General features: G+C 41.3%; 1 protein-coding gene across 3 annotated transcripts in view; it reads right to left on the bottom strand.

The window, feature by feature from the left end:
• The window catches only part of tanc2b (tetratricopeptide repeat, ankyrin repeat and coiled-coil containing 2b), a 153,911-nt gene extending 142,963 nt beyond the window's left edge, over positions 1–10,948 (bottom strand). For 2 of the 3 annotated variants that reach the window (XM_054800817.1, XM_054800818.1), the window contains exon 1: positions 10,504–10,948. The gene's annotated coding sequence lies outside the window, so the exon portion shown is untranslated. The remainder of the gene's footprint in view (positions 1–10,503) is intronic. The other variant, XM_054800819.1, reaches the window with a different exon arrangement.
• Between the last annotated feature and the right edge of the window lie 5,427 nt (positions 10,949–16,375).

Below are 16,375 nucleotides of genomic sequence, written 5' to 3'. Positions count from 1 at the left end.
AGAAAAAAAAGTTTGTTTCTAGCCTTTGTGGGTCTTTAGATATTGGTGGTAGAACATAAGGTAGTTTCATAAGGTAGTTTCACCTGATTTGGACCAAAAAACAGAAAAAGAGCTTTCTCTGCAGAGAAGCAAATTCAAGCAGTGAGGGTGGGGTCTGCTGGATGTGGGGATGAATCCCTGCTGCTGACCCATCCAGACGACAGCCACTCGTCAGAAGAATCAGGGTCTGGTTCTGAGTCACCCGATTCTGAACTGCTTCCGGTATCAGGCTTCGGTGTCGCGCCACACGACTCAGCAACGCCAACCACTAGCTTGTTTCGGCTGCCATTGTCAACTGCATTTGTGTCTACGTCACCTATCTTTCACGATGGCGTCACTACTAAAGGCAGATCCACCGCCAGACAAGCTCTGTGGCGGTGTCAGCTTCCTGTATTTCTTGTCTCCGCTCGATTTCTGCATGTGTTTCAGCATTTTACTGTCTCAACCCACAATCCGTCTCCTTCATAGACAATCTGTCGTTGCCCTCTACTGGGACAGAAATACATTGCCTACAAGTCAGAAATTCACACACAAGATAAATAAGACCTTGATCTGTAGCTCTCGTGAAAAAAAGCAAAAGACGTCTTTGGCAGTGAAAGAGTCCTGTTTGGTGGCCGACTGGTTAGCATGTTGGCCACACAGTCAGGATATCTGGAAGACCTGGGTTCAACTCTCCGTTTGGGCATCTCTGTGTGGAGGTTGCATGTTCTCCCTGTGCATGGGTTTCCTCCCACATTTTTGTGAATGAAAAACTTTTAAATGATCTTTCAGTTCTTTCAGGTACACTTTTTTCTAGCTGTGATGAATTGCGATTTATTCCGAGTTAACTGTGGACAAAATGCCATTAAACGCAATTAAATATTTTAACTGACTGACAGCCCTAATTCCATAACACGATGTTTGCACCACAGTGGGTGATTCAGAGTTCCAATGACAAACAACAGCTAGTCTGTGGCGTTATCTCGCTGTGCAGAGGAACGAGGTCAAACATTTGGAAACGCGCTCTGACTAAACACAAAGTCTAAAACAGCAGCAGCAGCACTTCCCCTCATCCGCCAGCGTTATCACTGACTACTGTTCATTGGTCGCACGCCAATGGAGACCGGGTGGGCCCACACGTGGAACTATTCGTGAGCCCACTTTTTTTGTCCCACGCCCGCCACGCCCTCCTCCGCGCACAAAGAAAGCCGAGGGAAGCAGCTGTGTTCGCAACAACGACTTGGCTTGTACTCCGCACGCACCAGAAACATGCCTGGCAAATTATAAATCAGTTAACCCATGAACGCCAGTTTACACCACGCGGCGCCGAGGTCACGTCTGAGCAGGAACAGTGCGCCCATTTAGACGTGACAGAGCACTAGTGTGTGGAGGCGGCCTTGAAGGAGGTGCTAAGTCTATTTGTTTAGTGGTCAGCCTCCTGTACGCCTAACAGCAATCTGCTAATTGTGACAGATGTTGAATGCTGGAGGTGGGAGCAGAGGAGGCTGTAAAACAATGTGTGTGTGTGTGTGTGTGTGTGTTGGGGGGGTGATAAAGGTTACGGGTGGCTCAACAATGCAAAGATGTTGACATCATAGCAAGAACCTTCAAGCTACCATTGGACCACGATGCAGCAGCTGGGCCCGAGTCCAGCAGCTGCCTAATAAGCTAACGGGGGTCCCCGGGGGCCGGTCTGGAGAGTCCGACTGATTGGATACGGCCTAAAAGAGTGCATGTAGAAGGCTCTCACCGCTCAGGGGAAAAGGGATTATTTCATTAGGGCGGGCGGGGGAAAAAAAGCAGTCAGGTATGTAAAACATGGCGAGACTGGTAGCGGCGACGTGGAGGTCAGAATTAGCACGCAGAACACTTCTTGTGTTTCTTCCACAGGACAACTTGAGACGGCAGCTGTGCTCCGGTTCCGCCAAATGACATTCTGCTGTTGTTGTGTTGTTGACACAGCAAAGCAGGAATTGACCTCAGAGTTATTATCAGAGTTATTATCGTTACTCGTCAAAGACACAGAGATATTCTTCACCGTTAGTGTTTACCATTATGTTAGGTTTTACCTTATTCATTACACACAACTACACCTTTGACTTTATGTTATGTTGTATTATGTGTTATATGTGTTGGGTATTCTTTTATGTTTTGTAGTTTATGTTTTGTTTTATGCTACGCTTTATGTTAAGTTACATTATGTGTTCTTATGTGCTCTGCTTTGTTTTATGGTTTGTTGTATGTTACCTTTTATGTTTTGTATTTGTTGTGTGTTTCGTTATGTGTTCTGTTTTGTTTTATGTTATCTTTTATGTTAAGTTATATTATGTGTTATATGTGTAATGTTTTATGTTATGTGTTTTATTTTATGTTAAGTTATATGTGTTCTGTTTTATGTTTTGTCTGATGTTATCTTATGTCTTATGTTATAATGTGTTGTATGTGTTTTGTTTTATGTTAAGTTATAATATGCATTATATGTCTTCTTTTTGTTGTATGTTTTGTCTTGTTAACTTTTACGTTTTGTTTTGTTGTGTTATGTTTTATGTTGTTACATTATGTGTTGTGTTTTATCTTTTGTTTGAAGTTATGTTTTATGTTAAGTTACGTGTAATGTGTGTTGTTTGCTTTGTTTTCTTTTGTGTTTTGTTGTGTTTCATTGGGTAATGTGTCATATTATATTATATATTGTATATGTAGTATTCTACAATGGTCACTAGGTGTCATTAATGTTACATTGATGAGACAATAGCCGCCACCACAGGAAGTACTGTCCAGAACAGTAAGTTAAAAGAAAAAGAATAGGAGGGTAAAGGTGAATGTAGGGGTGTTATTTCATGTTTAGAGGTCTCTAATAATGTTCAAATGCATATTTATTCCATTCCTTTTGTTTGTCTTTGTGTGCCCTGCGATTGGCTGGCCACCAGTCCAGGGTGTACGCCGCCTGCTGCCCGAAGTCAGCTGGGATAGGCTCCAGCATACCCCCGCGACCCGAATGAGGAGGAGCGGCATAGAAAATAGATGGATGGATGGATGGATGCATCCATAATCTAGTTTTTTCGGTCACGACTCAAAGCTCTTGACCCTTGGTGAGGGTGGGAACACAGCTCGACCAATAAATTGAGAGCCTTGCCTTCCGTCTCAGCTCTCTCCACAACGGTCAGGTACAGAGGAAACCACATTGCACCTCCTGTAGCTGAGGTCGTACCCTTCTCTCCAGTACTCTGGAATATACTTTCCTGGGGGGGGCTGAGGAGTGTGACCCCCTATAGTTGGATCACACCCTCCGGTCAACCTTCTTGAAAAGAGGGCCCACCACCCCAGTTCGCCAATGCAGGGGTACTGTTCCTGAGTTCCACGCAATGTTAAAGAGACGTGTCGACCAAGACTCGTCCAACCCGGAGATTTGCCACTGAGGAGTTTTTTTTAACTACGTCAGACACCTCAGACACCGTGATGGACCTGTCCGCGTTCGTGTCCTCAGACTCTGCTTCCTCTATGGCTGATGTGTCAGTGGCATTGAGAAGAGTATTCCTTCCACCGCCCGACTATATTTATTCCCTCTTCTGAGGCGTCGAATGGTTTGTCAGAACCTCTTCGAGGCGGACCAACAATCGCACTACATGGCCTCACCGAACTCCTCACACACACACGAGTTTTTGCCTCGACCGCCGCCGAAGCTGCGTGCCGCTTAGCCTGCCCGTACCTGTCAGCTGATTCAAGAGCCCCACAAGCCATCCATGCTCGATCGGACTCCTCCTTCAGCTTGACATTCGCCCTAACCTAAAGGTAACCAACGTATTTACAAGGTTGTAAACCGAGGTTTGACTGTTTGATGTTGATTTGATGTTTGATGATTCCCTATGTGAAAAAACGCTGTAATTGATTACTTCAAATGTCATAACCTGTCTTCTGGGGGAAGAAAAAGTAGCCAAGGGACACTGACGTATTTTTAAATGTCATTGTTGATACAGTGAGGAGCTGACAGTTATTATGCACCGATGCATGTGAGGAAAGTCTAACTAGGTCTCGGCAACTCCAGCTGTTCGTCTCTTTGTTCACGCTCGTATTGAAGCGGGCGCAAACAGCGACGCGCTCTGATCCAGCGCTGCTCTTAAAATAGATCCTGTGATGAGAAACAGACAACAACATGGACGTGAAACACAAAACAGCCCCAAGAAGAGCACCTTTTTCCACTTCGTCTTTTTCTTTTCTTTTGGAAAGAAAACAAGAATTTGTTGTGGAGCGTCTGCGGCGGTGTTTGTGACACAACAACACGAGCGATTGACTACGTGACGCCTCCGAATCCAAGTTCGTTTCCATGTCAAGCCTACACGATCAGCGTCACGCTCAAGAAGGAACATCTTCATTCTACCAGCAGACGTTAAACTTTGAAGTACTTCAAACTTTTGCTGCGTCATCATATTATGCATTTGCCCGACACAGTCCATGTGTTATTGGAATGATGAAGTGCTCTAATCAGACCTCACTGAAGCACCCGCTGCCTGATTCAATCAGCACTTCTCTGCATTTCTCTCAGCAATCCGCAAAGCAGGACGAGGCTTTCGGCTTTTTAGGGTTTTTTTCCCCCCCCCCGTCTGAGACAAAGACAAAGTTTATGGCTGCGCCGCTTTTACGGACGTCGGTTAGACTTCCGTGTTTTTAACAATGGAGCTCCTCTTCTTGCAGCCAGCAGTAAAGCAGCAGGTGTCACTTGCTAATGAACGGCAGTTTCCTTCATAGAAAATGCACTATAGAATGTGTTCAATAGTGTGTGCACTAACAGAACTAATGTGGACTAAAAGGGTTTGATGTTTGGGGGGGAAGCTTCACCTACAATGATGCTGATGTAATACATATGCCAGACCAGTAGATGGCGACCTTCTGTCTTATCTTTCATCAGAAAAAGTTTGTTTCTACCTTTTTCAGTTCTTTAGTAATCAGCAGTAGAACATAGATAGGTTTCAGGAAAACATATAATCAAAAATATATTCTGTAATAAACATAAAAGTTCCCAACTGGAAAAGAGAGAAAAACAGCTTTCTGTGGAAACATACATTTCAGCATAACTTTCAATTTGACACAAATTTGTTGCTTTTGTGACAGCTCAAATATCTAAACAACTGCACCAAAACATAAACAACACAAAAAAGGGTTGTTTTACATCAAAATAACAATTTATTTACAAATATAACACCATGAACTATTTACAGTTTTCACATTTGGAACTAAACCGTGTGTGTGCACGCGTGTGCATGCGTTAAAATTTCCCTACAATGCGTAAGCTTCTGCACGCTATACTCTTACACGCTGTCTCACTTCCTCCTCGCTGTCGAGAGTGTTAATACATGCAAATGATCCATGCTTCTGCCACCTTGTGGCCATTTTTATGGTTTCAAACTGCTTGAAAAGGAGCCTCTTTTGTTGTGCATTTGCGTCATCACCTCTTTTTGCCTCTCACGCAAAAAAAGTTAAAGACGTATAAATACGTCTTTGGCAGCGAGTGTTCGGCTTTTAAAAAAACGTATAAATACATCTGTGGTTTTGAATGAGTTAAAGGAAAAGTGCACTTTCCTTTGGAATTTTGCCCATCATCCACAATCCTTATGTGAGACCAGAACACACATCTTTCTTTTCTGTACATTCTAAAGATATAAAAACAGATCAAAAGAGGCAGCTAAAAATGCACATAATGGGACACACCTATTCTGCCTATAATGCTTTCTGAAAAAAAAACTCCAGAAAGCACCAGCACAGTAACACATGTGGCCTGCATATTAACAAAGCTACAGCGACATTATTATTATTGTGTTAACATTGTTACGCCCAAGAACTACTTTACTGGTGTAGTTACACATCGGCTACTAGCTACTAGCCAGGTAGCGACTAGCTTCCCCACACGCTCCCTCACAATGCCTCAGGCCACTAGCAAAAGGTAACGCTACATATCGAAGCTGGCGCCGCTGCTGCTATGTTTTTGATTTTGTTTTTGAGTTTGGAAAAGTTAACGCTAGGTGGAGTGTTCCTATCTACAGTATGTTGCTATGTGAAATGCACCCAGGAAGGACGTTTCGCTAATGCCTCAAATGAGCAAAATACACTAAGTATTCCATGTGCATGTGCCTGTTACTACATGCTCACAGCATGGATATACTGTAAAATGATAAAACGTTTTTAGAGGTTTTTTAATTGTGGGCTTATAGGCGGAATAGGTGTGTCCCATTACATGCATTGATGAGCTGCCTCTTTTTATCTGTTTTTTGTATCTTTAAAACGCACAGAAAGCAGAAAGACACGTGCTCATGTCTCACATAAGGATTGTCGATGACGAGCAAAATTCCCAAAAAAAGTGCATTTTTCCTTTTATCCACAATCCTTGTGTGAGACATAAACACACGTCTTTCCCTTTTCTGTGAGTTCTAAACATATAAAAAGAGCTAAAAAAAGGCAGGTAATTAATGCATGTAATGCGACACACTTATTCCGCCTAAAAAGCTGGCTATTAAAACACCTCCAAAAAGCTCCAACAAGGTTTTATGGTTTTCTTTCCATGCTGTGAGCATGTAGTAGCAGGTACATTCATGATAACAAGGAATACTTACACTATTTTAAGCATTAGTGGAACTTCCTTCCTGGGTGCATTGATTTCTCATAGCAACATAGAAAGGAACGCTACACCTAGCGTAAAAACAAAAACATAGCAGCAGAGGCGGCAGCTCCAATATGTAGCGTTACCTTTTGCTAGTGACCTGAGGCATTGTGAGCGAGTGTGTGGTGAAGCTAGTCACTAGCCGGCGATGTGTCACTACGCCAGCTACATACTGTAGTTCTTGGGTGTAACAATGTTAATAAAAATAATAACAATGTCACTGTATCTTGGTTAATATGCAGGTCACATTAAGTAAATGGGGCGTTGCTCTTTGTTTGTAGAAGGCTTAATAAATGGTAAATAGTCTTTCACTTATATAGCGCTTTTCCACCTCCAAGGTACTCTAAGTGCTTTGACACATGGTAGCAAATTTACCTACTGATGACGCAGCATCAGGAGCAACTGGGGGTTCAGTATCTTGCCCAAGGACACTTCGACACGATAACGGGAGGACGAAGGATCAGATCAGATCAGACGACCAGTCGACCACCTGAGCCATGCTGCCCACTTCGGCGGAATAGGTGCGTCCCATTACGTGCATTAAATATCTGTCTCTTTTTATCTGCTTTTATATCTTTAGAACACACACAGAAAAAGAAAGACGTGTGTTCATGTCTCACATAATGATTGTGGATGGGCTAAATAAAAAAAAAAGCGTACTTTTCTTTTAAGCCTAGGTCACAACCGGATGTATGATTTTTTTGCCCGTGCTTTTTTGTTTGTTTGTGTAGAGCGTAGTTGTGGTGACTATGAAGGCGTAAGATCTCGACACGCTTGGAGGACGTTTGAAATATCTGAACGTGCGTTGGCCGTACTAATTACGTATGCAGGGTGCAAGTGTGGCGCACGACACACAGAGTCCAGAAGTGCCACGTATGAAAAAACTGAAAAACTGACATACATGTACGACAGACGCACGTTGCATGACGACGTACGAAATGTGTAAGTTACAATGTCTCAGTTAAGTTGCAATGTCTCGCAACCTGAAAAAAATGTAAGGGTAGAATTTGTTTGGCATGACAAAGAACCTCTGCGGCCGGTGTGCGGCCAGTCTACGGCTCAAAACCTGCACGTCACCGGCCGTCATTCATGCATTTCTTGCATTTTTGTGAACATAGACCGTCCGTAGGAGCCCGTACGACCGGCTGTGACTTAGTCTTGGCGTAAAAAATGCAAAAAAAAGACAACAATTCCGTCTCCTCCCACAGTTCAACCCTTGCTCATAAACACATCATAATGGAAGCGTCTCTGACTGTAGCTTGACGCCACAACTCTGTACATGCAGTAGGTGGCGGTATGCATCATCACACCAAATACGCATCTGGTCTCCCAAAGAATACAAAGACGTCGCAGGAGGGATCAGTGAGCATTCAGACACTCCAAGATGCTCTTTTTCAACAAAACTAGCGACTGCTTCTGGTCTTATTTTAGACTTTTGTAGACTGACATGTAAACACATATCGCTCAGGTGCTGTTGCGAGCTCCCACCCCATCTCAAAGCACTCACAGGCGGCTCCGTCTTGTTTGTGACCTTAAAAAGAAGCGACAGAAGAGAGTTCATTTGTACTTCTAAACATATTCCATGTCTCTCCCGCCACGTTATTTCCTGTCTCCTACAGTGTCCATTACACTTATATGCACATGCGTCACGGCCAATTACGCAAATTAGTGGCAAACCACCGCCAGAAATGGATTGCAGTCCTGTGAGGCGCACTGAACACGGAATAATTCATTGTCCAAGATTTTGGCCTTATACTGTAATCCCTCGCTATTTCATGCTTCGAATTTTGCCATTTCACTCTTTAAATAAATCATGTTTGAACTTTAATCAAAATGAGTTCAACTTTACCTTTTTTTCCCCTAAATAAAGAATTTTCAAGCATAAAAATGGCTAAATGAAGTAAAATAGAAATACAAGGCATTCAGAAGACAGTAAAGACGTTGTGATGATATGTAGTATTCTACACTGGTCACTAGGTGTCACTAATGTTACCACAATGTTGGTTGAGACACACAAGCGGCAAACTTGATCGGCGGAACAACAGGCTTTTCTTGCAGGTTTGAATGATCGCACAACAGGCACAATAATCCCTAACACGGGGCTAAAACTCAACTCTGAAGCCCCAACGTCACTGCTTGTCCACCTCTCACTCAGCACCCCTAGCACCAGAACACATTTCCAGCAACACACACAAGCACCTGTCTTCTATATGTGATTATCTTCTCTTATTATGTCTACTATATTGGGTAATAGCAGTGTAAAGGTGACTATAGGGGTGTTATTTCATGTCTAGATGTCTCTAATAATGTTAAAAATCATATTTGGAAGATGGTAAACGGGTTTTCTCCATCTTATAGGTCTTATTTTCTCTTATTATGTCTCCTATATTGGGTAATGGGAGTGTAAAGGTGACTATAGGGGTGTTATTTCACATCTAGAGGGCTATAATAAAGGTGTATTTAAAATGTCGTAAACAGGTTTATATGTTCTAACTATGAAATTATTCCATTCATACTGTAAGTAAGGAATCCTACTTCACGGAAATTCACTTACCACGAGCATAAGGCACAGTCAGCGTTTGTACAGGCACGACCCCCCTCCCTCTCCTAGCCCCTGTTGGCTTTCAATTTTTGTGTCATTGCAATTTCTCTGACTTTGTGGGTTATTTCCAGTCTTATTTTGAGTCATTCTGTTTATTTCTACAGTGCAAGGATGGCACGGTTGGCCCAGTGTGAGTGCACCCTTAGCGTTCCATGCTGGACATTTCGGCGTGGGACACTGACGTATTTAAAGATGATATCTTACGTAAGACAACCTCGATAGGTTAGTGTTGGCCTGGCTGGTGGGAAACGAGGCCTTGTCCTCACCCCCGCCACTGCTAAGAGAAGCAGAGATAACAACTTTCAGGCCGGTTGGCGAAAGGAAAAGCAGCACAATGGAAAAGCGCTGCACTGTCAACATACACATGATGGGAGGTGTGTGTGTGTGTGTGTGTACGGGGAGATAAGTTAAAACCAACACATGATGTGATCAGAGGACGCTTTGAAGCCGACTGTGTTTTATCTGCCGAGCTGACAGCAGAGCATCACCAGCAAGGCAGCAGATGCCGCCTTTCCACCGCAGACCTACTTTTTCTGATGGCTGCTTTACTGCCGCCACAGGGGCCACGCCGCTTGCGCTACTCCCAAAAATACATTCTTGCACGCGCGGCAGCTTTTGCTCTTTTACAAATCATCATGAAGAAACGCCAAACCTCAACGACAGCTGACACGCATCTCGTTAGATTTAAAGAAATAAGTGTTGTTTTTCCCCCCTCGGAGGCCATTAGGCTGATTAACGGCCTTTGTCGAAACGTACTATTAAGTGCACGTCCGGAAGGAGCAGATGTCAGATAATAAGGCTCGGTGTTGGCCTGCAGCCACTCAACAAGTAACAACAGCTTCTTCCATATCAGGCCTTTTTGTGTGGGTGGGTAACCCCCCTCATCCCTTTCCCTTTACATTCTATATGATGAATGTAGGTCACACACACACAGTGCAAGGTGGGATTCACCATACACAAGACTCAAGTTTCTGCTTTTTTTAAATGATCTGCAAAATCACACAATAACAACAATTGCATCGCAGGAGAGAAAAGTCATGAGAACACATGTTTGCAGACTAAATAAAAATGTGCTTGTTATTATCTTCAAAGGAGCTACCTCATTAAACACCGCTGGGGGCCAAGGGGGTGTTATTGGCTTAACTAGCTTGTTTGGCTGAGAGTAGCACACATTCAAGCAAGAAAATTATACTATATACTGTACAGAAGTTGCATTATAAAAAGGCTTGTTTACCTGCACCTTCTACCAAGGCTTTCCTACACTTGGATCTTTGTTTTGCAGCTGAACTCTGGCATCACATCGGCACGTCCTCTGGCTCTGCTCTCCGGAACAAGACGACCACTCCAAATCGGCCGGAGCCCAGCGACTCTGCAGATTGCCGCACCGCACGACGCGGCTGCATGCGGGCCAAGTGAAGACGCTCCCGGCAGCAGCGACACCCATGGGAGGTTGCTGGAGGTGGTGGTGGTGGGGGGTTCTAGCGGCGTAAAAAGCTCGCCTCTCCGGCCTTGACAGCTACCTCACCCCTGCTGACGGAGCCAGGACCCGGGCCATGCGTGGCTCATGTGCGCAGTCCCTCACACGCAGTCCCGGGCGAACAGTGCCACGCAGCGCCGCAACAACATGGTGCGGTGGAGACCTGCCTCCTCTCGACGTGTCAGCGCGCGGCAATCACTATCTACTTCCGGTGGCGTCTTTCAAAACAAGAGCATAGACGGGGCGCTAAAAACCCCACAATAAAAAAAACCCCGACAAAACTGCCAGCCTGGACAACACGACGTGTTTATTTAATTTAACAGGATTAGGACAAAACCTTTCAATAGATTTACTTCTTCTATCAAAGTGTGAGGTAAAGTAAGTAAAATTAGAAGATTCAGGATCGTTCGACATGTGTTGAAGATTCTTTTTTTCCCCTCAAATTTTTAGTGAGCCTGTCTTGAGACGTATTGTCTAAAAGTTTTATTGTGTTCATATTATGAGCAATCTGAAATGTAGCTGTAGTGAAATAAGGTTTTTATGGTCTTTCAAAAACAACAACAAAAAACAAAAACAACAACACGGTGACGGCCATCTTGTCTTCTTGTCACAGCAATGACATATAAGGGTTGGAATTATTAGAAAGTATTTTTTAAATACAATGGAAGTTCGAAGATATTTCAGTTGAAATGCGACAATTTGAGATATGTTTTGTTCTGCTTTAATCAGGCCACCACCTAAATATGGGCTCTCCATTATGCTACACAAAGACAAGATGGCCGCCCTTGTGTTTTGAAATCCTGTCTACTGTCCAGGTGTGTGTGTGTTGGGGGTGGGGAACATCAAATTGAACGCACTAAATTAATACAAAGCCACCATCCATCAGAACGAGTTTGTTTTTCACTTATATTATAACATCCCTGTTTCATGTGTGTCCTAACAAGCTAGCACGTGCTACCATGAATTAACTTGACAAATATTTACATTAGCACTCAATAAGGTAATGAAATCTTACATTTACGCATTCTCACATAGTATCAGCATTTGGGACCAAATATGAGGTGAAAGAAAAAAGGTAAAAATACAGCATGGTAGTCTAGCTGTGCAGTGTGGGAGAAAGTTAGATGGTGCATTCAAGGACCGTTGAACAAAGTGGGATGACTTGCCACTCGCAACATAAACATGCAAAAAGGGGGCGGATTTTTGAATAAAATGGCCCATATTTCCAAAATTGATATCCATTTACATATAATTTGATGTACCGGTAGTTATTTTCATTTTTGTTTTAAAAAAGTTTTTTAATTATTATTGTTGCACCTGAAAGTTTGTGAAAGTGAAACTTGCAGCCCGGTTTTGGGGACCCCTGCTGTAGAAGACGATAAAAGCTTTAGTTTGAAGCAATAGTTATCAATTATTATTATTATTTAAAGAAGGACATTTTAAAAAATAACAAAGGACTTACCCTCTGCTCCTACTTGTAGGATTCCCTGATGAGCCACTTGATGCTGAAAGGCCAAAAGACAAGCAGAGACTGAAACACGGTGGGCGTGTAAAGCAGCCCTGGTGAATTATGTATGATGCAAACAGGCTTTAATACCTAAATCCTTCATCATTATTAATGGCAAACACGCAGCGTGTCAATCAAAATTGGATTCTCCTCCCCCATCTTTGGCGTCGGAGATGATAGATGGTCACCGGTCACCTCCTCCTCCTCCATCAATACAATTAGAGATCCACCAGCCACGCATAGAATATTGTAGATGCTGCAATACGGCTTCTAATTAACATCCACTCACACATTCACACGCATTGGGACTTTGGCAGAGCAGGTCAAAGGTTCAAAACAGAAAATTACATTTAGATAGGGAGTTGATTGGATTTGGACTGCTTTTTTTTGGTCTGGCTTTGTCTCTCGCACTGTGATTAAAAATGTGATATATTCAGACATGTTAGCCCTGGGCAAATTCGAAAAAAATACAATTTTAAACAGAAAAATTACAAAACACTTGAAGAAAAGAGCGGTAATTTTACAAGAATAGACAAACTTTTAGGAGAATAAAGTTAGAATATTCAGACAAAAAAGTAGTAACCTTTCAAAGGGAAAAAGTCACAATTTGAAACAATAAAGTTGTTATGAGGAAAAAAATATATTTTAGAAGCATGAAGTTGAAATATTAAAGAAAAAATACGTTTTTTTAAAGAATAAATATGCAACTTTTGGAAAAAGTAATATTATGAGAATAAAATCTAAATATTTTGGAATAAAGTCAAAATTTTAGAGAAAAAAGATTAACAAGAAAATAATGTCCAAAAAAAGGAAAAATGAACAAAAACGTTCATATTAATAATATGCTTTGTCACCTATAACACAAATAAAGTTATAATATTCAGAAAAAAGTGGTAATTTTACTCAAATAAAAGCAATATTACAAGAATCAAATCAAAAAAATTTTCGGATAAAGACATATGAGAAACAAGATTGACAAGAATATGAAATTTATAATTAATACTTGAAATATTTATTTTAAAGAATTAAAATGGAAAAATGAGCAAAAAAGTGTAATTTAAGGAGAATAAGTTCATATTAATAACATGCTTTGTCACCTATAACACAAATAAACATCCTAAAAAAAGTGGTAATCTTTCAAGAGAAAAAGTCATAATTTAACAACAATAAAGTCAGAATATTATGAGGAAAAAATATGTATTTTAGAAGCATAAAGTCAAAATATTAAAGAAAAAAGTATTTTTTTTAAAGATGAACAAACAAATAAAAAAAAACACAACTTTTGTAAAAAATAAAAATAAAAAATGAAATAAAACAATATTTTGACAAGAATATAGTGGAAATATTTAAAAACATCTAAATGGAAAAAAGAGCAAAAAAGTGCAATGTATGGAGAATAAGTTGATATTAATACATAAGTTGATATTAATAACACGCTTTGTCACCTTCAGATGGAGGCTGTTTTGTCTTTAAATATCCAGTACGTACCCGTACTCTAACACGGGTTGGTTTGTAAAATGTTAAATATTCTTGGATTTTTCAGTACGTGAGCCTCGGTGGAAAAAGTTTGGGCACCCCTGCTTTAAAGTAACAAAACTGCATCCTATAGGTCAGATCTTTCAGGAATATTTGCTAGTAGACACACACAAGTCAGCTTGTGGCCAAATATAACCTTTAGTCTGCAGCTATATTTAAACTGCAGGACATGTGTGTACTTTGCAGATGGTAATGAGAAATACCTTAAGGAAGCCCTGGAAACTGGATTGCTCATCCAGTGTGTGCGTGTGTGTGATGGACGAGGTGGTCATAGGTCGCTGCGGCAACCATACACACACGCACATAACACAACATAACCTCATTGGATAGGTGCATCTGTATATTTCCTTTAATACTTCTAACAGTGCTTTATAGCAGTCTTACGCTGGCAGGATTGCAAAGTACTTTGTTATGAGTGCAACCACGGTGCCTTCAACATGCACACAACATCACGCATGGCAACAGTTGCTAGGGGAGGCTTCATGCGCTGGCTGTGCTATAGTGGGCCTCATCAAAAGGTGAGACCTTGACCTCCAAACGGGAGCACTAAATGTTAGCTGTGATGAAGCATTCATGTCAGCCATGACGGACAGCCCATAGGTTGCCATCGTCATGGAAACGTGCCGTGTGGACAAAAATGTTTGCAGCTGTCAATCTAGTAGTAACATCTCCACATTTCCAGCAATGGCGCAAATTGTCGGCAGAGTGAAGCATCGTGATTAATTAGCACCCTTTTGATCCCACCAACACTTGAACGTGTTACTCTGATTGCATGGTTTTGTGCGCCATACCTGCTTGTTTTTGTTGTCTCAGGACTCGGCTGGAATCCTGTGAAGGTGTTTCTCCGTGCAAATTGTGCAGGTGCAATGGGAGGCCGGCGTGTAAACGTCGTGACGCCGCCGTGCCGTGCCACCTGCAGCTGTGCCGCCTCAACCCGGTGAGAGAAGGCGGAGCTAATGGAGCAGAGGCTCGGCTGGCTGCCTTCAAACTAACCTCCAGCGCCACCGCCGGCACGGCAGCAAAGCTGGCGGACACTTCAGCGATTCTCCACAGTGGGGAGAGACCACCTGGAGGACATATTCTCGGATTTGGGCTGGGGAAAAAAACAAGAATGTTGATGGTTTATTGAAGGTCTACCTCATACTCTTGCGTCTACCTTGTATTTGTCAATATTTTCAATAGTGTTTTTTCTTGTTGATTGTACATACTGCATACTATATATGCTCTGTATGTTTCATACTCCCTATTTATGTTTGTTTTAAAAAAAAAAATAGTAATAGCAATAGTAATAGTAAAAAAAGGTAATCTCGATGCCCTGTATGTCCTTGATATATGGTGAATTGACAATAAAGACTCTTGAATCTTGAAGGCGATGTTTGTTTTTAGACAATTTAGGCCAGGGGTTCTCAAATGGTCTCAACCTGGGACCCACATTCTCCTGTGGTCATTAAGTCGCCACCGACTTTTATTTAAGTCAATTTTATTAATTTATTTTAATTTCTTTTACACATTTAGGTCATTTTTATTTTTAAAAAAATTACATTTTAAGTCATTTTTATTAGTATTTTTTAACGCTTTTACGTCATTTTTTTGTTTTATTTTTGTACACTTTTTTAAAGGCATTATTTGTATTTATTTTTTTTCAGTACTTTAAAGTTTTTATTTAAACCTTTTTAATTTGTATTTATTTTAATCATTTTTGACACTTTTAAGACTTTTGTATTTTTATTTTGTTACACTTATTTAGTCAGTATTTTTTGTTTTTATACATTTGTATTTTTATGTTTTCAGTAAATTTTTGTTTTTACACTTATTAAATTTATTGTATTTTTAAAATATTTTAAAGTAATTTTGTATTATTTATTTATTTACACTTTAATTCTTCTTTTTTTTTCTTTTGCTATTTTTTTAAATCACTGATCATCATTTGTAACATTAATAGACATAATTCCATGTCCAAAGCACATTTTAAAAGACATTATGAAGGTATTCTGTCAAGGAAATGAGGAAGAACATACTGTAACTGCATGCATACAAATAATGCATAAAGTAAGATCACAAAATCAGATATTTGACTTACAGCTGTGCAGTGCACATATACCAAGGAGGAAGATGACTAAAATATTGCTCAATTTGACTTCAAAGTACATATTTTATGTCATTTTTGACTAGCTGTCTGCGACCCTCCCAGGGTGGCTCCACCAGTTGAGAACCACTGTATTAGACCACTTGGAGCAGGCTACTATTTCATATAGCTGAGCTAAATGGAAAGTCGACACTGTTTTCACTGCACGTTTCAATCTAGGTCAAAAGCTAACCTATGCTAATGGCTAACCTACTGTGGAGACGCTAGCTGACCTTAGTTTCAACTCCCACAAATTTAGTACAGCACGTTATTCAAGCACCCATTTGTGGCCTTGTTCCGCTAGCTGTGGCCATCCACCTTCCAGCCCCCGATTATCTTTTTTTGTTTCCTTCATTGCAGTTAGAGCATCCTTCGCTTTCGCCAGTCCCTCACAAGTTTCTCGTTCACTCCAAACTTTCTTTCTGCTGCTCGATTACCGCATTCGGCTGCATGTTTCACTG

This window comes from Dunckerocampus dactyliophorus, chromosome 15 (genome assembly GCF_027744805.1).
Source record: "Dunckerocampus dactyliophorus isolate RoL2022-P2 chromosome 15, RoL_Ddac_1.1, whole genome shotgun sequence".
In the NCBI taxonomy this organism is placed as follows: domain Eukaryota; kingdom Metazoa; phylum Chordata; class Actinopteri; order Syngnathiformes; family Syngnathidae; genus Dunckerocampus; species Dunckerocampus dactyliophorus.
The sequence above is the reverse complement of the archived record's forward strand: the minus strand, read 5'-3'. Positions and strand labels throughout refer to the sequence as shown.